Source organism: Neovison vison, chromosome 10 (assembly GCF_020171115.1).
Source record: "Neovison vison isolate M4711 chromosome 10, ASM_NN_V1, whole genome shotgun sequence".
Lineage (NCBI taxonomy): Eukaryota > Metazoa > Chordata > Mammalia > Carnivora > Mustelidae > Neogale > Neogale vison.
The window spans coordinates 12,977,930-13,002,479 of record NC_058100.1 but is presented as its reverse complement, the minus strand read 5'-3'; the positions used below and the strand labels follow the sequence as shown (position 1 = coordinate 13,002,479).

Below are 24,550 nucleotides of genomic sequence, written 5' to 3'. Positions count from 1 at the left end.
CAGTTGGTTGAGCTGCCAACTCTTGATTTCAGCTCAGGTCACGACCTTGGGGTCCTGAGATTGAGCCCCGCCTCGGGCTCTGTGCTCAGGGGGGTATCTGCTTGAGATTCTTTCTCTTTCTTCCTCTGCCCCCGACCACAACTTGTACCTACATTCTCTCTCTCTACTTCAAATAAATACATACATACATACATACATCTTTTTAAAAATGCAAAGGATAGAGAGGAAATAAAATTACCCAAATTTCTCTAAACCAAAATAATCAGTTAATATCTGGCAAACATCATTCTAGATGTATATGTCCAAATAGAGAGGATAGGTAGGTAATTAATTAGATGGATGGACGGATGGATAGATAGATAGAATATGATAGATAGGCAATTCTATAAAAAAGTGCATGGATACTATTTTTATTGAAAATGCTAAATTTATCATTACTAAACTTACCAATAAAAGAAACATGAAAACAAAGGAAGTGCTGAACTTTTGAATGTTGTTCCTCCAAGCCACGAGTTAAAAGTTTCAAAAAGATCACTCAGAATTTTCAAACAGTTTGAAAAACACTAAAGAGCTATGATCATTATGTTTAATGACATATTGTAGCTGTATGTAATATTTATCAATCTCTTATGAACAAAAAGGAGAAAGTTCTGTGCTCTTAGACTTCCAGTGCCCCTCTCATGTTCATTCAGTTATATCACTACTTTTCCATTGTCAAAATTTATAAAGTTTACATACAATTCTGAAACCACATTCCCCATATTCATTTAGGTCCAATATTTAAAAAAAAAAAAAAAAAGACATTCATTCACTGCTCACGAACAATACTTTTGTTAGAGTTTCTCCAGTCCTGAATTACCTTGATTAATCTTTGAGGACAGGAATTTATCTCCAAGTGTGTTTATCAAGACATGCCCAGCATTCACTGAGTTCCTGCATGTCTGAGGATCTAGGCCTTTTGAAGAGAATTTGTCTTGATGTAAACTTTCTGGGTCCCACTGTCTATTCTTTATAAATTTGTAAATATTGTTCAAGTATCTTTTGGCATCTTTAAGTCTGGTGTGGACTTTTTTCTCACTTTTATGTAAACAGTTTTCTCTAACTTGTTACCCACATGCTTCTGTTTACTCTTAAAATTTAGTAACTACACCAGCTGTGTATCAGTGTTGAGTAAAACTCATTTTTCCCAGATCACACTCCTCTCATAGGTAACCATCACATTTTTTAATAGGTTATCTTTCCATTTATTTTTCCTGAAGTGTATGTGTATAAATACACACACACTCACTTTATACATATATACTTTATGTATGGATATATTAGCATATATATGTATATATGATCTTTATGTGTCTTATCCCCTTTATTAAAGAGAAGCATATTACATATATGTTCTCCAACCTTGATTTTCTTTAACTTAACAATATTCCCTGGAAATGCCTTTATAATAGCATGAATATATGTATATCTGTGTATATATACGCATATATGTACATATGTATATATGATTTTTCTGTCTCTTCTTATCCCCCTTCTTAGAGAAGCATATTATATATGTGTTGTCAAGCCTTTATTTTTTTTAACTTAACAATATTCCCTGGAAATCCCTTTGTAATAGCATGAAGAGATACCCTTCAAACCTTAAGCAATTAAACAAAACAAAAGAGTTTAGTGACATATTATAGACATGGTAAACCACACATATAGAAAGCATTCATATTCTACAGATGTATATACATAGGATCTTATATCGTGCATACTTTTCCCCTTTCAGAATAATTATTTTGAGAGTCATTGTATAGCTATGTTCATCAGTAGTCAGCTCAGTTTTATTGCTGGGTATCCATTCCACTGTATGGATACACCACCATTCATTTCTTTTTTTTTTATTTTTTTTTAAAGATTTTATTTATTTATTTGACAGAGAGAGATCACAAGCAGGCAGAGAGGCAGGCAGAGAGAGAGAGAAGGAAGCAGGCTCCCGGCTGAGCAGAGAGACCGATGCGGGGCTCGATCCCAGGACCCTGGGATCATGACCCGAGCTGAAGGCAGCGGCTCAACCCACTGAGCCACCCAGGCGCCCCACCACCATTCATTTCTAAATCCACTTTTTCATACACGACTGGGTTGCTTTCAGTTTTTAACTATCACAAATAAACATTTCTGGGTAAGTGTTTGTATGGATATATGCTTCCCTTTCTCTTGAGTAAATCCTGTGAGTAGAATGGTAGGAGCAGGGTAGGTATATTATTTCACATTTAAAGAAATTACTTCACTGTTTTTCAAAGTGGTTGTGCCGTTGTACATCCCCACCAGCGACGTGTGAGGGATCCATCCAGGTTCTTTACATTCTCACCAACATGTGGTATAGGCAGTCTTTTCCGTTTTAGCCTTTCTAGGTAACAGTGTCATGGTTATTCGTTATGGTTTCAATTTGCATTTCCCTCCCCATCAATGATGCTGAGCATTTTCATGTGCTTATTTTCCATCTATAGATCCTCCTTGAGGAAGTGTCCATTCAAGTTGTTTGCCCATTTTTTAAAAATTGAGCTTTATTTTTCTTGTTACTGAGTTTTGGAAGTTCTTCACATATTCCAGATATAAGCCCTTTAACAGATGTAGTCTCTACAAATATTTTCTCTATCTGTGGCTTGTTTCTTCATACTCTTAGGAGTATTTTTCAAAGAGCAAAAGTTTTACATTTTGATCAAGTGCAATTTATCATTTTTAAAAATCTTATGGATTATACTTTAGAAATGTGCCTAACACAAGGCTACAAAGAATTTTTTTTCCATTTTCAATGAGAAATTGTATAGATTTAGACTTCACATTTATATCTATTACCCATTTTGAGTACATTTTTGTGTGTAGTGTGGTGTAGATTGGAGTTAATTTTTTGCTTATGTATATACCCAATTGTTCTAGCCTCACTTTTTGAAAAGATAATGTGCTCTTCACTGAATTGCTTTTGCACCTTTGTAAAAACTCTCTTTTCTATATGTGTTTGGGTCTATTTCTAAATTATATGCCATGTCATTGATTTAGTTCCCCATCTCTCTCTCTTTACACCTATGCCACACTATCTTAATTACTATAACATAATATTAAGTTTTGCAATCTTGTGGTGTTAGTCCTCTAACTGATCTTTTTAACCCTGTTTTGGCAATTTTTTTTTTTAAGAGAGAGAGTATATTTTCATATACGAGAGGGGGAGGAGCAGAGGGAGAGAGAGGATGAGATCACGCTGACCAGAAATCAAGAGCCGGATGCTTAACTGACTGAGTCACCTAAGCGCCCCTAGGTTTTTGTGTTTTTATATGAATTGTATAATGAACTGATTACTTTCTACCCCCCAAAAAATCCCTGCTGGCATTTTCATTGGGATTTCATTAAGTCTACAGATCACTTTCAGGACACCTGACATCTTAAGTCTTCTAACCTAAAACCAAATTGTGTCTCTCAGAGAAACAGAACCAATAGAATGTTTATATGGAAAGATATTTATTATAAGGAATTGGCTTACCTGAGTATGAAAACTGGCAAATCAAATTTGCAGGGTGGGCTGGCAGACTGAAGACCCAGAAAGATCCTATGTTGCAGTTCTAGTCTGAAGGCAGTCTGTGGTTAAATCAGATAATATCACACATGAAGGCAGCCTTTCAAGTAACTATAAGTCTGAGAAATTTAAATTTTTCAAAAACTTGTTTCTAAATGGCTTGCTTAGAAATTGCACGAACAGTAACCATAGAAAATGTTAAAAATAGCTGTAATATGTATGTAATCCATTCAGTAGATTTATTTAAGGTATAGTTAATGGGAATAAATTTGTTGCAGTAATTGTCCCATTTAAACAACCACAAACTATATCATATTTTTATGAGAAAATTCATTTTGATCACCAAATTAAATGATGCCTTTAAATTCAACAAATACTTACAAAGTTCCAACTTAGTCTCAGAAATAATTTTAGATGATTTGTTTACATTCTCTAATTTAATCTTTATAATAACCATATAAGATGTAAATGGAGGATAATTATCCTTATTTCACATATAAAATATGGAAGGTTGGAGAGTTTAAATAACTTCTCCATAGTTATTCAGATTATGGCAGAGCTATGATTCAACCTCAAGCCCCATTTTTTCCCCATTTTACTTTGTGGTCTCTTTCTGAAAACATACACACACACACGGCCCTAAGAGCTACACAAAGAAGTCTTTTTTGCTTCAGACCCTTGCATTTCTATAGGATAACATATATTCAAGTGACAGTACTTAGTAGAATTCTTTGTGTTTCAGCATAATGGCCCATCTCTCTAAATAGACCATGAGTGTCTTTAAAGTGGGTTCTATGTCCTATTCACCTTTGTAAAAGTCCATGACGAATATTGCCTGTCACATATAGATGTTTTGTAAAGGTTTCTTGTATTTCCCTCTCAAATGGTTTTTGTTATTTTCTTGTTAGGTCTCTGAGAGAGTGTGTTGGGAGACTTTCTCCTCTCTTCTTCTCCCCTCACATTCTGAAATCTGATGGGGAAAGATGAAGGTCTAATTTGTCTTATAGTGAGACTTTTAGCACAAGAAGAATAAAGGTAGATTGACCTTAAATTCCAAAGCATTTGGGTTGGGAGAAAGGAGCCTAAGACCAGAAACATTACTCGAGAGGCCAGTTCACAGGCTGGGGAATGAGATGAAGAATGACCACATGGAACATTTCACTCTCTTTCTTCCCATTTGTTTTTCTTCACTTCTGCCTGCACTGTTATTACAGATCACATCTTATTACAGATCACATCTACCTGTACTGTTATCACAGAACCAAGGATGTGAGTGTGTGTATGTATGGGTGGCTGAACTTACATCAGCTAAAAAAGAAATGCAATCATTGCCTATGACCATTTTGTTACAAGGGTTGTTCCTAGAAATCTTTTTCATGTGGGTAACATTATGATGAAGGAAAAATATGATGGGGCAAAGTCTGATGTATTAGTATGAAGAGTGATAATTAGATTAAATGAAAAGGGAACTTGAGAGTTGATTATGCCCACAAGGCTTGGACAGGCTGGGATATGGGGGGCTTGAAGAGAGATGCCCCCGGCCAATTTTGATGGCCAGGACGATCTGGAAACTTTATCCTTACAGTAGTCCCTAAAGATTCTATCAGTGGAGATACGAGTCAGATACGAGTCAGAAGCTTAATTATAGAGATGAGGACATGTACTAAGTGGAGAAGAAAGGTATGATGCTATACGTGGCCATCCGGGAAGGCCACCAGGAACAGGAGGCATGGCTGCCTCAGGCACTGTACTGCCTTCCAATAATATGTCCACTTCCCTGGTGGAGGAATTAAGATTCCTCTTCTGCTAGAATTAAGGTAATAAGCCCTAACGAGCCCAGATATTCTATAAGGATTAAATAAATAAATTCAGTTATAAATTTAGCAGTAACAGGGGATTAGTTTAACTCTTGGCAGTTTTTTTTTTTTTTCCTAGTAACCAGGCAGATAACCATACACATCAACACAATGTGAATCACTGAAGAACGAATACCAAGAATATCTTATTTTAAGGGCAACAGAACTCTAATCCTATGCCATTAGAAACCTAAAAATGTCTTTATATTGCGTATTTCTTAAACATATAGAAAAAGCCAGAATACTGGGTGCAAATGGGGAACACGAAATCATTAAAAGACATAGCAAAATTCAAAAATGAATCACTCATAAGAAACAGTAAAATTAGAATACCAAGGAGTCAGGTTTGTTTTCATATTTGAAGCAATAAAGTCCAAGGAGACAAATAATAATTTTTTGCAAGGTATCCAGATAAATATCAAGTCCTTCAGCTTCATCAGCTCTTAGGATTTTCTCTTAGGATAAAATGCTGCTTACTGGGTTGTTCAAGTTTTTCTCCTTGAGTCATATGTAAGCTATTACTTTCTAGAAAGGAAAAGGTGTTTTCAACCTGAATGATGTAGGTCTTAAAAGGCAGAGAAGCTAGTTAATCTAAAATGCACAGTAATAACCTAAAATATAAATGTGCATGAGTCTATATTGATTCAAAGAAATGATTAAATGAATAAATAGGGAGAATGGACAAATTTCCCATACAAAGGGATTCAAAATATTTAATGCAGATACTCTGCCCTCAAGGAGGGGGAGCTTAACTCCTTATCCCTTAAGTGTGGGCTGCACTAGTGACTGCTTTCCAAAAAAGATAGTAAAAGAAGAGGAGCAAGAGGAAATTTACTTGGAGAAATCTGGCAAATACCACTTCAGCTGAGTGGTCAAGTTGATACCAACACTGATGACTCCTGTTAATAGTATATGCTCTTGATGAAAATGAAACTTTTTCTCTGTGATTTTAGTCCCAGTCTCATCATGAGAAAAACAACAGAGAAATCCCTGTTGAGGACATTCTACAAAATACCTGACCAGTATTTCTCAAAACTCTCAGGGTCATCAAAAATAAGGAAAGTTTGAGAAATGGTCACAGCCAGGAGCAACCTAAGGAGACAAAGTAATATTGTATCCTTGATGGAGTCCTCAAACAGAAAAAGTACAAAAGAGAAAAAAAAATCAGAATCAGGCATAGACTTTTATTAACAATAATGTATCACTATTGATTCATTAGTTGTGACAAATGTGCCATATTAATGTTAGATGCTAATAACAGGTGAAACTGGGTGTTGGTGTTTTATAAGAATTCTTATGGTAGTTTCAATTTTTTTCTGTAAGTCCAAAACAGTTTTAAAATAAAAAGTTTATTTTAAAAATATGCAGAAGATGATTAGGGAAAAATGCACACTAACTAAACTGTAGAGGGCCCTGTGAAATAATAGAGAGGATATATGTTGGTCTTTACCCTTGATTCCTAGCACGGAGCTCCTAACAGCACTGCTACCTCTTTTTTTTAAAAAAAAAAAAAGTTTTTCATACATTTTATTAGACTTATTCTTATGTTATATTATTTGTTGTTATTATAAATTATATTTATCTATAATGGAGTATTAATACCTCCATCAGAAAGAATGAATACCCAACTTTTGTATCAACATGGACGGGACTGGAGGAGATTATGCTGAGTGAAATAAGTCAAGCAGAGAGAGTCAATTATCATATGGTTTCACTTACTTGTGGAGCATAAGGAATAACATGGAGGACATTGGGAGATGGAGAGGAGAAGTGAGTTGGGGGAAATTGGAGGGGGAGACAAACCATGAGAGACTGTGGACTCTGAGAAATACACTGAGGGTTTTGGAGGGGAGGGGGAGGGCGGGTTGGGTGAGCCTGGTGGTGGGTATTGTGGAGGGCACATATTGCATGGAGCACTGGGTGTGGTACATAAACAATGAATGCTGGAACACTGAAAAGAAATAAAATACAATGGAAAAAGGTTAAAAAAAAGAAAACAATATATACTATGTATATATCTATTGCACTGAGCAGTTCTAACTCTCAAAAAGACACTACAGGCCTAAATTCTATTTTATAAAAAAAAATAATGAACATTATAGAAGAGAATGTATGCGGTGCATCAAAAGTGTGATTTTTTTTTAATCTTTAGTGATATGCACAACTCAAATTGTTTAGATGAGGTGGATTTTTAATTAGCATATATGTAGTAAAATCTTTTCACTTAAATATAGTAGTTGAACTCCTCAAAAGTTACATTTTTTTAATTAAATTTTCTGATTTCTTATAGTAGTATATATATATTTTTTATTATGACCATTGTAATCTCTTAAGTGATGAGAGCACTGGGAGCATCTTTTGTTCTGATATTTGGGAGTTCCTAACACAGAGCTCCCAATTTCCTTGGAATTCCCTAACTGTTAACAGTGTCTTCTGTTGTAATGAGGTGATCATTAGTAGGCTCCTTGATGGAGCACATCACCAGAAAGACCAAGCCACAGTTAAAAGCTTGGAATATTCAGCCATGCCCCCCCATTCTCCAGAGAGGGGGGAGGAGCTGGAAATAGGGTTAATCATCCATCATACCTACATGATGAAGCCTCCATAAAAATCTCAGAAATAGGAGCGCCTGGGTGGCTCAGTGGGTTAAAGCCTCTGCTTCAGCTCAGGTCATGATCTCAGGGTCTTGGGATCGAGCCCCACATCAGGCTCTCTGCTCAGCAGGGAGCCTGCTTACCCACTCCCCTCTCTCTCTGCCTGCCTCTCTGCCTACTTGTGATCTCTCTCTGTAGAATAAATAAGAATAAATAAATAAAATCTTTAAAAGAAATCTCAGAAATATGGGGTTCAGACAGCTTCCAGGTTGGCAAATATGTGGATGTGTTGGGAGAGTGGTGTCCTCAGGGAGAGCACAGAAGCTCTGAGCCTCTTGCTACATACCTGCTATATGCTTCTCTTCCATCTGTTTATGAATAATATATTTCATCTATTATACACAATAATATAAACAGTAAGCTAATGGTTTTTCTTAGTTCTGTGAGTTGCTCTTGCACATGAATCATATCAGAGGAGTAGGAACCTCCGATTTATAGCACATGGGCTATAGGTGGCAACCTGACCAGAGCTTGACATATGAGGAGGGATGGTCTTATAGGACTGAGGCTTTAACCCAGGTAGATAGGGTCAGAACTGAGTTAAACTCTAGGACACATGACTGGTGTCACAGAATTGCTCAGTGTGGGGAGAAAACTCCACATCTGGTGTCAGAAGTGTAAGTGTGGCCCTCATGTGAGAGTAAAAGAGAAGCTCAGGAGAAGGAGTGAGGGATTCTTTACAGATTTCACTTGAATAGAGCACACAGCAACATTCTGAGGGAATGTTTCCAGAATGTAATGAAAGAGGAACAAGGGACCAGGGGACATATGGCTGAGGAAAACCTGAAAATGTTATAATGCAGATATTTAGAGAATCTGTCTCTTAAGTTAACTATTGATTTAAATATTATATAATACCACATGTATTCATTTAAATTATTATATGTGATTTTGACAAGATTTGAAATGTAATTCTCCTTTTGTGATATATTATCTTGAGTTGCCTTCCCTTCCCCCTACAATACATACAATATTTATGCTCAGTCTCTCCCTCCCTTCTCCCATTCTGTTTCTTCTGTTTCACCATCTCCATTATCTTTGTGTCTCTGTTCCTCTCTCTGTGTGTTTCTGCCTCTCTCTTTCTCTCTCTCTCTCTCTCACATGTACACACATGCACACATACACACACACATTTTTGGAGACAAGAAGGCAAGAGAATATGCTGTACCTTTGAGAAAAGTATAATGAAGACAATAAATGTAATTGGTCCCTCTCCTTTAATAGCAAACTCATTCTTATTTATGGAAGATTAGTACTTGATTTTTAAAATAATTTTATCAGAGAAATATCAGGTGGAGGATCTATTTGAAGAATATGAAATAAAGTGAGTCATGTAACAGAAAAAAGTTTGAAAACCCTTTCAAAAATGTAAGTATATATCTCTAGAAAATCCTTTGGTTAGATTCTCTCTCTCTCTCTTTTTTTTTAAGATTTATTTATATGATACAGAGAGAGCAGGAGCATGCAAACAGGGGGAGCATCAGAAGGAGAGAGAGAAGCAAGGTCTCCACTGAGCAAGGAGCCTCATGTGGCTCAGTTCCAGGAACCTGGGATCCCAACCTGAGCAGAAGGCAGACACCTAGCCGACTGAGCCACCCAGGTGTCCCCTTTAATTAGAGTCTTAAAAGTTATCTCAGAGACAAGAAAATAGTAATTTATTCCCAAGATTGTTTCCCCCTTCCTTTCCATGTCTATTATTATTATGGAATGTTGATGGTTCTCATGCATAATAATGCAGAAGATGCCTGATCAATCTTCCTTGTCTGCCTTTTCCTCCAGTTCACTCATATCTAACAGAAAAATTTATATTCCACACATTTTTTTAACCATTTCTTTCTCAAGAATAAAATTGTCAATACTTAAAAGACACAATTCCAACTCCAGTGCTCAACCAACCTTTCCAACTGTATCCCTCCTTTTCCCCCAGCATGGTATGGATCATACAAACAGATTTGCTTATTTGTTCTTTTCCCCTTGGCCTTGCCTTGGGTTTTCTTGCATCTCATCCTTGCTTATTCCAGGGCTTAGTCTCATTATGCTCATTGCTTAGCAAATCCTAATCTTACATCCCCTTCAGATGCCTCTGACGTTTGCCATTAGGAACTGTTTTCTTAAAATATAACTCTCCTTGTTGTAACTATGACAGGTCCAGAACATGGTTGAAGAGTTTGTTATTCTCCTGCTCTTGTAAAAATTTTCTTTTATAGCACAATGGTGTTTCATTGCATTATATTTCTACCTGACTTACCTGTCATTGGTGTTACTTAAGATTTAGCACCAGGAGGCACAGGAAGGGAGGCTAAAGCTATTCTAGGCACATTTTAAACTTGAGGTGATGACTGCATAGAGACAAGTTTTGCATTCCCCCAAAATTCACTTCCAGCATTAAATAGGCAGGCATGGCCTGATCCAATGGAGCATTCCCCAAACTCCATGACACTATGCCCCCATTTATAAAAGAAAAAATCATTAGCTGCCTCCTAAATGCAAAGACAGAGCATTAGACTTACCTCTCTCCCCCAATCAGGCTATCAGTATTGATTCAGTATGTGCGCAAATTAAGATATCATTTCATTCCTATCTGTATTTCATTGTCACACAAGCCTCCAGTTTTGGACACAGTGATAGTACTCTATGCCTGAACGAATGAATGGATAGGTTTTATCTGAATGCTATAAAGCAAATAGTTTGTTATTTTGACAGATAAATAATTACTCTTTTGTGGATTTTTAACCTTTCTCTTTTGTCCCCTACACAATTCATTGTTATCTTCCATATCATTAAAAAATCCCTTTTTATCTTATAGTTTGCCACTTAGATATTCTGTGCTCCTATGTCTCTTCTCAAGCTCCTACATTCCTTTTTTTTTTTTTTTAAAGGATTTTATTCATTTATTTGACAGAGAGAGAGATCACAAGTAGGCAGAGGAGCAGGCAGGCAGGGGTGGGGTGGGGGAACAGGCTCCCCACTGAGCAGAGAGACTGTTGTGGGGCTTGATCCCAGAACCCTGAGACCATGACCTGAGCCGAAGACAGGGGCCCAACCCACCGAGCCACCCTGGGACCCCAAGCCCCTACCTTTCTTATAAAAATTAATAATAATTGAATACTTATGTACCTGATCTTCATTTCCAAACATTCTGTATTGCATTTCAATACTTCGCAAAAGAGCTGATTAGAAACTTCATGTGTGAAAGCAAAGGCTTTTGTCAAGGGGTGAACCTAACTATATGATAATTAGGCAGTGTTATTATTAATGGAGGGACATCCAAGTGTCACTAGTGTTGGTCTAATCTCTCAGACCATACTTTATCCCAGAGAAATTGTCTAATTTTCTACAAGGGGATCTAAGCTAAGCATTACCAGCTGAGTGGGGAGACAAGCTAGACTTTTGTCATTTTTACATACCCCTTTATTTTTGGAGTGACTCCCCAGTCAGAACACTTCCTGGATACCCTGAGTTCAGTTTCTCTCATTCGTTCAACCATTCTGGACAACCACTTAACCTCCTGCCTCACTGGGAAAGGACTTAGCCTCTTAGCTGCATAGAACTGAGAAAGGATATGGTTGGTGAAGACAGTCTTATAATTTCTTTTTTTCAGTATCAAAACCAGTCCTCCTGCATTCAGACCCACTGGCACTTTTACCTTCAAAGGTACCAGCCACCTCCAATTCTTGAGCCTTTTTAAAATAGTGCTGTGAAATCTGGCTCTATATTTTGGCATGGCCAACCATGTACTTAGCTTTTTTCATGATGTTAATTCAAGTACAACTTGTTGCCCTGCTTTTCAGTTTTCAAAATGTTGATACATCTCCTTTGTGCTTCTCTTTTTAACTGTCACTCTTTGCTTTGGGGGTTTTGAGGTTTCTTTTTTTTATCCCTTTATTGTTTTTTTGAGGTGTTTCAGGAGAGATCAGAAATAACATTGCATCTTTTCAATTTGCTCTGCCTGACTAGAAGTGTCAATTCTTTATCTTATTATACCCACTCTCATTTTGAGCTCACACTTTTCCCAAACTTCTATGACTACATTCATGATGGTGTCCTGATTCTGGTCCTACAGCCTTGATCTTTACAGAGTTTCTGAGTTGATGCTTCAACTTCCTTCATCAAGGTTCCATGCTGAGTGAAATTCAGGTGCCTCAAGTTCATCTTCACCAAAATAAAACAAATTTTACTTTCCCACTGAGAAAGATCTTTCACTCTCTCAGTTTCCTCATTACTTCCCATTTCAATCCATTACAAATCCTATGAATTCTCCCTTTATGACCAGCAAATTTGACTTCTTTCTTTCCATTCCTATTGTTCTGCCTTAGGTCTGGGAAATCAAAATGCCCTCCTAACCTTCCAACTATTCTAAAACAAATCCACCACGTTTTGACTACTTTGACTTTACCATTATGGGTGGAATCAAATCCAAATTTCTAAGCCTGGCAATTTGAGATCCTTTATGATTTCACTCTACTATACTTTTCTGACCTTATATTTTATAATACCTCTCTTAATGAACTAACAAGCTCCTTCCCACCACAAAACCTCTGTACAGACTGTCCTGAGTGCAACAGTTACCTGTTTCCCTAATCAACTTTTATTTTGTTTGTTTTCTTCAGAGCGTACTTCAATTGTCTAGGTCAGTTTTTGTTTTTGTTTTTATATAGGCTTTCCTAGAGATGGTTATTTCCCTTCTTTGAGAGTATTTGTTTCATTTTTTTGTTTGTTTGCTTGTTTTTGTTTTAAGACTTTAGTTTGTCTGCTGGGGGGTAAGGATTGAAGAGACAGTGTTTACTGTAAACTAGTGACAACATTCTTCTGGCAATAAATTTTTCTTCAGAGAACCAAGATTCACTGAACAAGAAACAGATATCTTAAATTTAAGCTTCAGATGTAGCAGAATCAGTGACAAAAGAAGAGTGGTTAAAGAGCATGGCAGGTAACTAACAAATGCTGTGATTGGAAATCCCCGGCTGGGGGCACCTGGGTGGCTCAGTGGGTTGGACCGCTGCCTTTGGCTCGGGTCATGATCTCACGTCCGGGGATCGAGTCCCGCGTCGGGCTCTCAGCGGGGAGCCTGCTTCCTCCTCTCTCTCTCTCTGCCTGCCTCTCTGCCTACTTGTGATCTCTCTCTGTCAAATAAATAAATAAAATCTTTAAAAAAAAAAAAAAGGAAAGAAATCCCCTGCTGTATTAGAAGTCCCCAGCTGGTCCTTGCTGCTTTAAAGCCATGTAAGAACCCAGCCTCTAGACCTTACGGCTAAGAAATTACCATGAGTGATCTTCTGACATGAAATTGAAAGCACTCATACCTGAGTGGGATGAAAGTTTCTGAGAGAATAATCAAAACAGGACTGGAAAATACCATACCACGAACCTGGTGTCATGATGACTTTACAATTCTTTATAGCTATAAACCATTTAACGTCCTTCAATAAAAGCTCAGAAAAGGCCGAATAGCATGCAATTTTCTTTGGCAAAAAAGCCTGGTTTAAACACAGTGAAAAGGTTTGTATGGGTTCAAAAGGGGTGACAAAGACACTATTTTTTGCTATCATTGGCCCCTGATCAAATTTTGTGTCCAAAACAAATGAATCTGGATGGAAGTAGTTAAAAGACTGAAGTGAACTAGTCCAATTCTTTTTAAGATATTACTGCTGCACTATCCTCCCTCATTTGAAATCTGTGTTGGGAGATAGAGACCACTTCAACTCAATGAGTCACTTCTACTTCCTAGCCAGAACAATTAAACTTCTTGTATAAAACATGACCTGAAGCCTGCCCTTCACCACATCATCCCACCTCAAAAACTCCCAAGGGTCAGCTCTGACATTTAACAGCTCGCAAATTCAATTTCTTTGCTGATGAAGCCAACTTCATGCTTTTACAAATGAATATTAGGTTATTGCGAATTTTCTTCTTCAACATTTTGGGTAATATATAAAATGTGTTGTCAGTTCAACTGCCAGCCTGAATAACGTTATGCATGCCTCTTCATCATGATGAAGATAGTTTTTATAGGTCAGCTGCAGGGAGAATGAGAAAAAGATGAACAAATCCTCCATCTTCCACTTCCTTTTCTCCACCCACTGACTCCCCAAGGGAAGGAAGGAAGGAAGGAAGGAAGGAAGGAAGGAGGGAAGGAAGGAAGGAAGGAAGGAAGGAAGGAAGGAAGGGGGAAAAAATCCCGTAATTATAACTATATGGTCAATCTAGTCAGTATTCCTACATTATGCTATCAGTTACTGAAACAGTTAATGCATTTTTGCTGCTTTTTTATTGTTAGCAGCTGAGCAGCTTTTCTCCTCCTCCTCTTTTCAATTGTTATTGATCTCTTGCCATAGTTTGCATACAATCCCCTAACAGCATTAGCTCATTTTTTACTCCAGTTTTGCAGATTAGCTCATCTGGGTTATGTTCTTTTGTGCGTAGGTGTTGAGTGTTGAATACATCTTAATTTTCATCCTTAAAGGCATTCACAACCATAGCAGGTACTTAATGAGTTTGATCTTCTTTTACATCATGTGTTTGACCTTCTTGGTGGAAGGAACTCCCAGATTTTTTATTTATTCTCTTGTTGGTATCTATAGCAGGTGGATTTATGTGGAAAGGGAGAGGGAGTTTTAGATTACTTTCCTTTATTTCTCAATTATTTCTGAAGGCCCTCCTCTTCCTGGAAGTTATATTTGACATTATTGTAATTCAGGCTCTATTTTTATCCAGTTTAACGTAACAAAAGACTCTATCACTTCATTTGAAAACAAATAGCTTTTCCTCTGTTTAAGACAATTCACTTTTATTTACACTTATTCAAATGCACTCTATACTTCCTACCCTGGAGTCAGAACTTAGTTAAAGACAAGTTAAATCAAATAAATCTACCATAAGTCCATGGGAATATTGCTGCTTCCTACCCCCAACCCTTACAATGTACATAGTGTTCATGCAGCCTAACTCCATGTACAGTTACTCCATTTTTTCCCCTACTTATCCCAATTTTGGATCTCAGAGAAATTGTAAGATCCAGTCCCATCCTGTTTCTGAACTTCTTCCCTTAGGTACTTAAGCCACGATCTCTACATCTTTATCCCTATTGCTAGATCTGTCTTTGTCCTGTTCTCTGTTTCCATCAGTGTCTACACGTACATCACCTCAAGTATGGATGGAGAAGTCTCTATGTACTTGCTCTCTAAGGGACTGGACCTGAAGGATGAGCAGGGCTCAGTTCCCTTCCTTCAGAAGAAGCTGAGTGTAAGAGACAGAGACGTTAAGACAGGTCTCGATTAAATGGAGTAAGAGTAGGAATAAATAAAGTAGTGTGGAGCCTGATAGGAAAGACTATTTTTCTCTGCTTTTGAACTGGGGAAAGTTTCATGGAGTGGGTGAAACTTCCTGACGGATGAGTAGGAGTTTGCAAAACAGAAAAGAGGGTGGTAGTATTAGAGAGAACAGTGTGTGCAAAGGTGCACTTAACTAAATGTTTGGTCTGTTTGGGGAACAGCAAGAGAGCTGGGTGGCTGGAGTCTGGGTTGTGTGGGATGGAAGGGCAGAATCCCAGACTACAGGGATGGAAAGGACCTATGAGCTCATCGTCCCTTTTCTCCATTTCTTCCTTCTCTGTCTCAAAGCCAAAGTGTCCATGGTGTTCTCATCCATGGCTGGCCCAGGCAAATGGATTTAATCTCTTTGAACTAAAAGAAAGGAGGTCAAGAATGGAGACAGGCTAGAAGCCAGGTCACAACCTGTCTTTTCAAGGCCAAAAACACTTTGGTTTTACATGTGAAGGCCTGTGTGCTTTTTAAAGTGGAGTTACTCAACGTTTAGGTAATGTGCTATTTTTAATCTGTTTGCTAAAGTCAGCCATTCCTCATCCTTAAATTCATTTCTCTAGATCTAAAAAAGGATAAAATGTCATTTGATGTACCTTCATGAAATTGCACTTGATTTACTATTTGGATTCAGAGCTGGCATTAAGATGAGTGATGAAAAACAAATTATTTATGTAGTCTTTCCTGTTTCCCCATGCACACAGTGAAAACATTTTTCCCTCCCCTAGAGCAACCGAGCAAGGCCTACTATACCTCCATTAGGGGACAATTTAATCTCCTATTCCATTTTGCCCAGCATGACTGCATGCCTTTTAATTATAAGGGGTATTCTATTGCAGTGATGGCAGTGGAAGTTACAGAATTGTAATTCCAGATAATATGCACTAGATTTGTTATTGAGGAAAACTTTAAAACTGTACTTCAAGAGATAACAACAGTTTAGTACATGAGAGTCTTTTACCAAAAGTCCTAGAAATTGTAAAGAGCCGAATGCATTTTTTTCTCCGTTTGTAAATACTAAGTTAAGCTTTATGAAATATCAAAAAGTGAAGCCCAAGTTATCCTTGGGAATTAAGTCAAAGGCTACAGTTAGAGTTTGAAGGTGTGACAGTGTTCCAGAAATAATCTAGTAGTCTGTAATGAAATAAGAAATCCAAAATGAAAGCTGACACTCATTTCATTTTTTAGATTTTTAGAATGGGTAAGCCAGTTGAAACATCAAACATAGATCAAAATACACTAAATAAATCTCATGCGTGTAGCACAAAGCAAACTTCCTACTATAAAGCATATATAACCAAATATGATAAATAAAATTTTGCAGAAAATTAGAAATATGAATCAGAATATAGCTTTTTAAAAAATGAAACGTACAAAGTGTTTTCATTCACAATCTTCTATATGACTTGAGATTCAATTACTTTTCACATCAAAATGATGCTATATATCTCCAAAGTATTTTTTCATGATATATAATTGCCTATGTTAAAGTTTTATAATGTTGAAATATACACAGTGTAATTCATCATTATTAATGCTCATATGCAAATTATACTCTACTCTGGGACTGTTTTAGTTATTCCTGTGTTCATTCATTAGAGATTTTGTGTAATTATATAAGAAAAGAGGAAGAAAGAGGAGGATGAGGAGAAGGGAGGGTGAGGAGGAAGAGGAGGGGGAGGGGAAGAAGAAGCAAAACACAATAGATTCATACATTGTTAGCTTCTCACAAAGAGTGTGAGGTTTAATATACATATACAAATATAGGTGTGTGCATGTGTATGTATGCACGTAGCAATTTATAATTTATATAACAATCATTTACTGAGTTACCACATTGTGCTAGGCACTTTGTCAAGTGTATAGACCCATATGTTCAATATAAGCCTTGAAACAACTTTAAGCGATAGGAAGCACTAATCTTATTTACAGAAGAGAGAAGAAAATGAGCCAGAGGAAGTTGTAAGTAATCAGCTGAAGTTCAAAGCAACAAAGCTTGGACCTGAACATCTCTGTAAAGGCTAACTTATGCCCAGACTCTTAATCACTACCATGTATTACCTTGCTGCCACTGAGGGAGTGGGTATTTTAATTTCAAGCTGACACACATAATAATTTGATTTATTTTTCACTTTAAAATAAAAATGGCCATTCATTAAATGAATTATCAAGAGTAGAAACCAGTATAGTAAGGAACTGAGACACATTTAAATAGGGTACAAATACAGTAATTTTCTTTCATGATTACTTTCTTTGAAAAAGAGAAAAGACTACCATCTTTATTGCTTGTTCTAAAAAATTGTCAATCCAGAACTCTTTTTTATTTTTATGTCCCTAATCAATGTCACTCTTGCTGTCATTTAAATATCTTTCCTTTCCCCTCCATCTTTTTCGGAAGGAAACCAGGAATAACTGATATCTACCTTTTATTCTGCATGGCTTCATTTTAATTCTGGAGTCCTTCTTTAATAGTGGTGGTGAAATTCTGAATTATATCATCATTTTTTAAAAGGAAGAGGTCATGAGATATAGAGTTTGATAGCTCTTCAAACTATACATTGGAAAACGAGGTGTTTCAACTGGTTAGCCATCTAGTTCATACATCAAAATGTAAAAACAGTAATTATTTGTCTGGAAGCCCTTTTTAAGTGAACGATATATTTCTCTGTCTTCAGGAAGAGAGTATTTTGGACATAAATGAACACTTTTTTTATTCAGACCCATTACAATGACATTATAACAGCATGATATCATCAGAAATAAGGCTATTCCTTATGTTCTGATAGTCCTAGATTTTTTCACTTTTTACATTTTCGTGTTTCTTCATTGTTCTCATGCCATGGGCATTCTGTCTTGCTGTCACTGACTATCTACTAAAGAGATGAACACTCCCACTTCCAAAGCTCTTAACCTACTTTATCTACTTATTCATCAACAGATTATAAGAAAAAAAATCCTTAAAAGTACTTCTGATGTCCTACCTACCACATTAGCCGAATGACATGTGTTGTTCCATATGGTCCTAATTACTATCTAGGAGGTAGGCGTTATTAGCTCTCATTATCCAGTGAGCAAACAGAGGCTCAGGTAGCTAAGTCATCTTCATATACTCATTTATGACCCTGTTAGGGTGGTATCTAAAGTAAATAAATGCATTTGTGGTTTTCCTCTGTATAAAGCACATGAGTGCTATGAATGTTCTCAAGACCTTCATTTTGCATTCTTCGTGCTTCTCCCACTATGATCTGGATGGACGACGTTGCTGGACATGCAAATATTTCTCCCATAATGTGGCATACACAGTTTAGAAAACTACCTCTGGTCTTATAAAATTGCCCCCTTTTTGAGAAAATAGGGATGCACTGTCAAAACCCATGTACTCTTCTAACAGATTACTAACAAAAACCATCATGATATGAATAAAAGAGAAGCAGTTTTTAAATAAATTTGAATTAAGTAAATAACATGGGAAATACTGAACTTCAGAAATAAGGTAAAAGGGAGGGAGCTTGATGGAGGGAAGATGAAGGAGAAGATAAGGAAGAAGGGTGTCGAGCTATAGAGACAAGGGTGAAATGCATGAAAAGCAGGAAGAACCACCCCGGGGGCATTTCTTAGACAGAACATGGCTAACGTGAGTCAGGAGGAATTCTATGTGATGACTGGGCATTACAAATCATGCTATACTCCTTCATGCTTTGCTGCACCCCGCTGGTGTAGAGTGCTTTGCATTCTGTTGATGTGACGATACGGCATGAAACATTAACACACTGGGAAAATATTATATATGGCAGCAATTCTTCCACAGTATCCTGACATCATTCCCTTATTCCCCAAAACTCTATCACTAATGTACCCATTGGAAACATTTATGGTAATACAGAAGACTGCATTGCCTTCATAAGTGAATGGCATGACATTATTTTTTAAAAAATTTTTAATCAAATATCTGGTCGTATGACTGTGTGGCCATCCCAAACATAAAAGGCAACAAACACATTGGGAGAGAAAATCGGTAAGTCCTATTATTTGATAAAATATCTATTTTTCAAACAATGATATTGGTACCCTTTTGCCCCAAAGGGTTAGATTATTAAGAATATTTCTAAAGTGCTGGAAACAAAAATCCTATGTGCACATCATGCTGATTCCTTGGGCTTTCCGGAGGATGAAGGAATCAGTGCACACATAACATGGGCTCCCAGGAAGGGACTTCATTCAAATCCTGCCATAAGTGGAGAAACTCCATTCTGTGTTCCATCATTTACTAAACACTTGATGAATATTCATTGATTCATAGGCCCTTCTTCCCTGACTCCTAGTCTTGCTCTTGCCCTTTGGTCTAATCATACCAGTACCATATTTTAGTGAGGAACAGATGTAGTAGATAGAGCAGAACTCATTTATATCCTACCAGGGTGATGATAAGAGCATGGCTAGTTTTTTCAGTCTGTGTGGTTTTAGGCAAATTATTATATAGCTCTAAGACTTACTTACCCCAGTTGCAACATGGGAACAAATAATTCCCTGTAATCTCTCATAATTATGTCCAAGTTAATTTGTGAAAATTAATATAAAGTGTCCAGTGAAAAAAAATTCACAACTTCAACTTACACAATGCAAAGTGACAATGTTGATTGCTACTAGAAGAGTTGCTGGTTGTTATATGGATTCTATATGCCTGTTGTGCAACCATGTGCCCTCTCTAATTCCCCCACAACCTAACAAATCACACTTAGCCAAAGCAGAGTTTTTCAACCTGTTTGTGACTCCAAGATCATAAACTTATTTCAACAAACTTCTCAAACATCTATCAGGTGCTAGTCATTTAAACACTGCATAGAGAGTAATGAAACCTGTTTTTCATTCTGAAGGAGCTGAGCCATGAGTGGAAAACATAATGTAGAAATTGGTGCTGTGTACCCACAGAAGTGAAAGTGGCAGAAAGAACACTCATTGGGGCGCCGGGATGCCTCAGTGGATTAAGCGTCCACTCTCGGTTCAGGTCATGATCTGACCTGAATCTGTCCTGGGATTGAACCCCACATGGCACTCCCTGCTCGGCTGGAAGCCTGCTTCTCCCTCTCCCTCTGCCACTCCCCCTGCTTGTGCTCTAGCATAAATAAATAAATAAAATCTTAAAAAAAAAATAAAATTAGGGATGCCTGGGTGGCTCAGTTGGCCAAGCCGCTGCTTTCAGCTCAGGTCATGATCCCAGGGTCCTGGGATCGAGTCCCACATGGGACTCCTTCTTGCTTGGCGGGGAGCTGCTTCTCTCTCCACCTCTGTCTGCTTGTGCACGCTCGCTCTCTCTCTCTCTCTGACAAATAAATAAATAAAATCTTTAAAAAAAATTAAATAAAATTTAAAAAATAAAAGAAAGAACACCGGTTATAGAAGTTGACAAATCTAGGTTCAAAGTCTCCTTGACTGTTAACCACCGGAGGAGTTAATTCAGCTCTAGGTTTCAGTTTCTTCGACATCAGATAACAAGGATGACCTACCTTGGAAGAACCGAAAGTAACATTTTACCTACAGAAAAGGTAGGCACTTTCGTGCTACCTAGCATGCAGCATCATTCAATGAACGTAGCGATTACATAGAAGATGATGCAGGTCATTTTGATGGGAACTGATTCAGGAAGGATTTCTGTGCAGAAGACTGGGTCTGAACCAGGCCTTTAGTTATAAACCATTCTTGGGTCATCTGCCTGTTATACTTTTTTTTTTTAATTGCAGTGATTGCTTTTACATCATTCTAGATTACTTAGAAGGTCACAGGTAAGTTCATCAAGGTTCAAAAAATTCAGGTTGAAAATTTAAGGTAATAACTTTTTTAAAAAAGGATCAAATAAATATGAGATGTATAAAGAGGCAATTTAGATATTTGTAATTCTCAAGTGCACTTCAGGAGGCCTTAGCTCATACATGGGGGGAGTTACTTCCTTAGCTCCCTGGGAACCACATGCTTGCCCAGCTCCCTCTGGCTGTGTTCAGAGCGGTTGGCCACGGGCAGACCACAGCGCTGCCTCTGTGGCAAAGAGACAACAGGACAGGAGTTAACAGGAATTCTGTGATTGATTTCTCCTTTTTCCCCCCTTGCTTTTAGGGAGGAAAAAAAAAAAGTGTTCTAAGAGAGACACAAGGCTCAACAAGTTGAATTTGGGATTTATTCCCGGTATTACTTGGATTTTCAAGAATTTTTGGAAATCTTGCCTTTCGGCCACAGTACTCCCAGCAATATGAGTTATTTGCCAACTTCATTTCAAGCTCTTGAATTTACAGTTAAAAGAGAAATAAAAAAGTCTTTCATTTGTTCCTAAGCTGTTTATTTTGCTTGTAAAACCAATCATAATGTCTACCCAATAAAAAGAGAAATGTATGAAAGTTCTAACTCCAGAAAAGTTAACTGTTGAGCCTGAACTTCTCCGAGGCAAAACCAGAAGACATTTTAATGAGACAGAGTTTTCTCTTTGAACTTGGGAGGGCACAAGCAACAAACTTGCTAAGAAAATTCTCCCTTTATCCTCTATAATTCTCCCCTTTAATACAGACTGTGTGGCTCAGCTTGGGACTGGAAATTGCGAGCCTTTTAAGGCCTGAGCAGCAGAAAGCTGGTAGGGGTCCTATGCTCCTTTGTGGCACTGGGAAACTGCTCAGTGTCGTGACTCGTTGTAGTGTGTGTGGCATTAACTGTGGGTGTGCCCGAGACCTCCCCTATCCACCTCTGCCCTGTCCTATGGTTATGACCTCTCATTGTTGCACACACACACACACACACACACACACACACACACATGACCCTGCACAGCAGACTGCAGTGATAGCCAGCCTATCTGTGAGTTTGGAACCACAGATACTAAAAGTGTTATGAAATGGACCCCCCCCCCCGGTCCCAAGGTGCTTGGAGCAAGGCTGATATGCATACTGAGCAGCATAATCCTAACAGAAATGGGGGGAAACACAAAAGCCAAACCTAAAAAAGGCATCACCCTATTGGTTTCAGACCTACTAAGACCAGCACTGGCCATGTGGGATCCTGTTTTGCAGAAAATCTGGACATGAATCAAGGGTTTTGTTTCTTTGGGTTTAGAAACTTTTCATCACTTTTTCCTTCTAGCATGAAAATACAACACTAACTACTTTACCAGGAGAAGCAAAAGTGTTTGAAAAATAATTTCACCCCCCACCACCAGTGCCTGCTATTGAGATCAGTGTCATTTCCAATTTGTCCCTGAAAAAAAAATATATATATATATATATATTTTTTTTTTTTCCTCATTGGGAGTTTTCTGCTTAGGTGAATACCAAAGTATAACAGCTGTGGCACAAATAAATAAGTAAATAAATTCACTTTATATGCAGAAGCTATGCTCTTGAAGACTCTTTCCCTCTGGGCTTTCTAATATCCTCCTTGGGGTGATTCATTGCAGTCAGAGAGAGAGCCCCATAGAAAGCAGCTGGCAGTCAGTGGCTGGGCTTTCCCCAGATGGGGGAAACCAGACTTTTGGCTCTATCATGAAATAACACACATGAAATACATTCTTTTCATCTTCAAAACACAAATGTGAGTCTTCAGCCCTTCATTCTTCTTGGAGGGCAGGGTTATCATCATTACTGGTCCCCTCTTTTCTCTTTGTATTTCTTTTTCCAACCTACTGGTCACTTGTCTCCTCACCCCTTTTACTGAAATTGAGGCATCAAGTTCCAAAACAAAAACAGAAACAAAATAAAACCAAAACCCAAAACCAAAGCCAAGAAGAGAATGCCATCAATACTCTGACATATGCTTCCAGGCCTTCTGTGTTGTGGAGGCCCCTGAGCCCCTCAAATGTTGTCCCACAGGTAGAAAGCACATTTGCTGCTCACACTGAAACAGAAAAGAGAAAAGTTCTTGGAATGAGGAGGATGTAGTCCTTCAGATAACAATTTGGGGAAATATTTAAGAACAGTACTGTGACTCAAGTTTGGCAGAGGGTATAGAATTCCAGGCTTTGGTATTTTTTCAGATATAAGTCAACCTCTTGTTAAGTGTGTCTTTGAGAAAAGGTGGTTCACTACTCTAGACCACACTTTCCTTATGTGAAAATGGACACAATAACACCTGCTCTTTCATAGGCTGGTTGAGAAAACTTCGTGAGATCAAAAATGCAGAATGCTTAGCACCATGCCTGGAGCATAGAGTCCAGTAGACATGAGCTGAAATTGGACTATGAATTCACCTACTGAGTGGCATCTTTTTGCAAAATAACCCTGAAGTTCTTGAAGATCAGTTTGCATTTTAAAACAAGGCAGCGGGATAGCGTGCCCAGGGCATGAATTTCACAGAACTGGATTTAATATTATTCCTTCACTTATAAGCGTGGCCAGCAGTACATATAAGCTTTGTCTACCTCCAGCAAGAAATATGGCTTTGTGGGGCTTGTACTTCCTTCTAGGGTTATTTGGGGACTGGTTGTGATAATAATTAAATTGCTCAGCTCATAATAGATCTACAGTTAAGTGTGGTTTTCGTCCCTACACTTTTTATTCTTACAAGCAAAGACCATTTAGAAAATCCATGACTCAAAAAGTTCTTTTACATGTTTGCTTTGTGTCATCTTTTAATGAGCCTTTTCAAGAAACCAGAGTATCACATGGTAGAAAGTGTCTTCAGACTACAATCACTTGGTCAACAATAGATGCATAAGCTATCTTGTCAATGTGTTTTGCAAGGTGGGGACAAGACTTACACAATCAGGTTGCCATGAGAATTAAATGGGATAGTACATGACAGATGCTTAGAACACTGCTTGATACATATAAAATGTTATCATAAGTGCCATTGTTCTTATGATTAAACTATATTGTTATAATTTTAAAAACTTTGTTTCATTGCCTTATTCAATATATCACTCTTTTACAGAAGCATTTTGGCCCCTATTTGATATAGTTTGTGATATGTAATTATATAATTTCTCTGTCTGTACTTACTATGCCACATATGCTTTGATAGTTAATTTTATGTGTTACCTTGCCTAGGCTATGACCCCCAGTAGTTTGACCAGACACTAGTCTAGATACTGCTGTGATGGTATGTTTTTCTTAGATCCGATGAACATTTGCCATTAGTTGACTTTAAATAAAGTGGATTATCCTCCATGTGGGGGATGGGGAGCTAATCCAA

The 24,550-nt window shown here is 37.6% G+C and overlaps 1 long non-coding RNA gene across 2 annotated transcripts in view; it reads right to left on the bottom strand.

Moving 5' to 3' along the window:
• The window catches only part of LOC122918427, a 184,226-nt gene that overhangs the window by 19,852 nt on the left and 139,824 nt on the right, over nucleotides 1-24,550 (bottom strand). The window contains exons 3-4 of one of the 2 annotated variants that reach the window (XR_006386599.1): nucleotides 3,524-3,618; nucleotides 2,307-2,395 (exon numbers count right to left, since the gene is read on the bottom strand). This is a non-coding gene — a long non-coding RNA (uncharacterized LOC122918427). Of the gene's footprint in view, nucleotides 1-2,306; nucleotides 2,396-3,523; nucleotides 3,619-24,550 lie in introns of those variants that run through there. The other variant, XR_006386600.1, reaches the window with a different exon arrangement.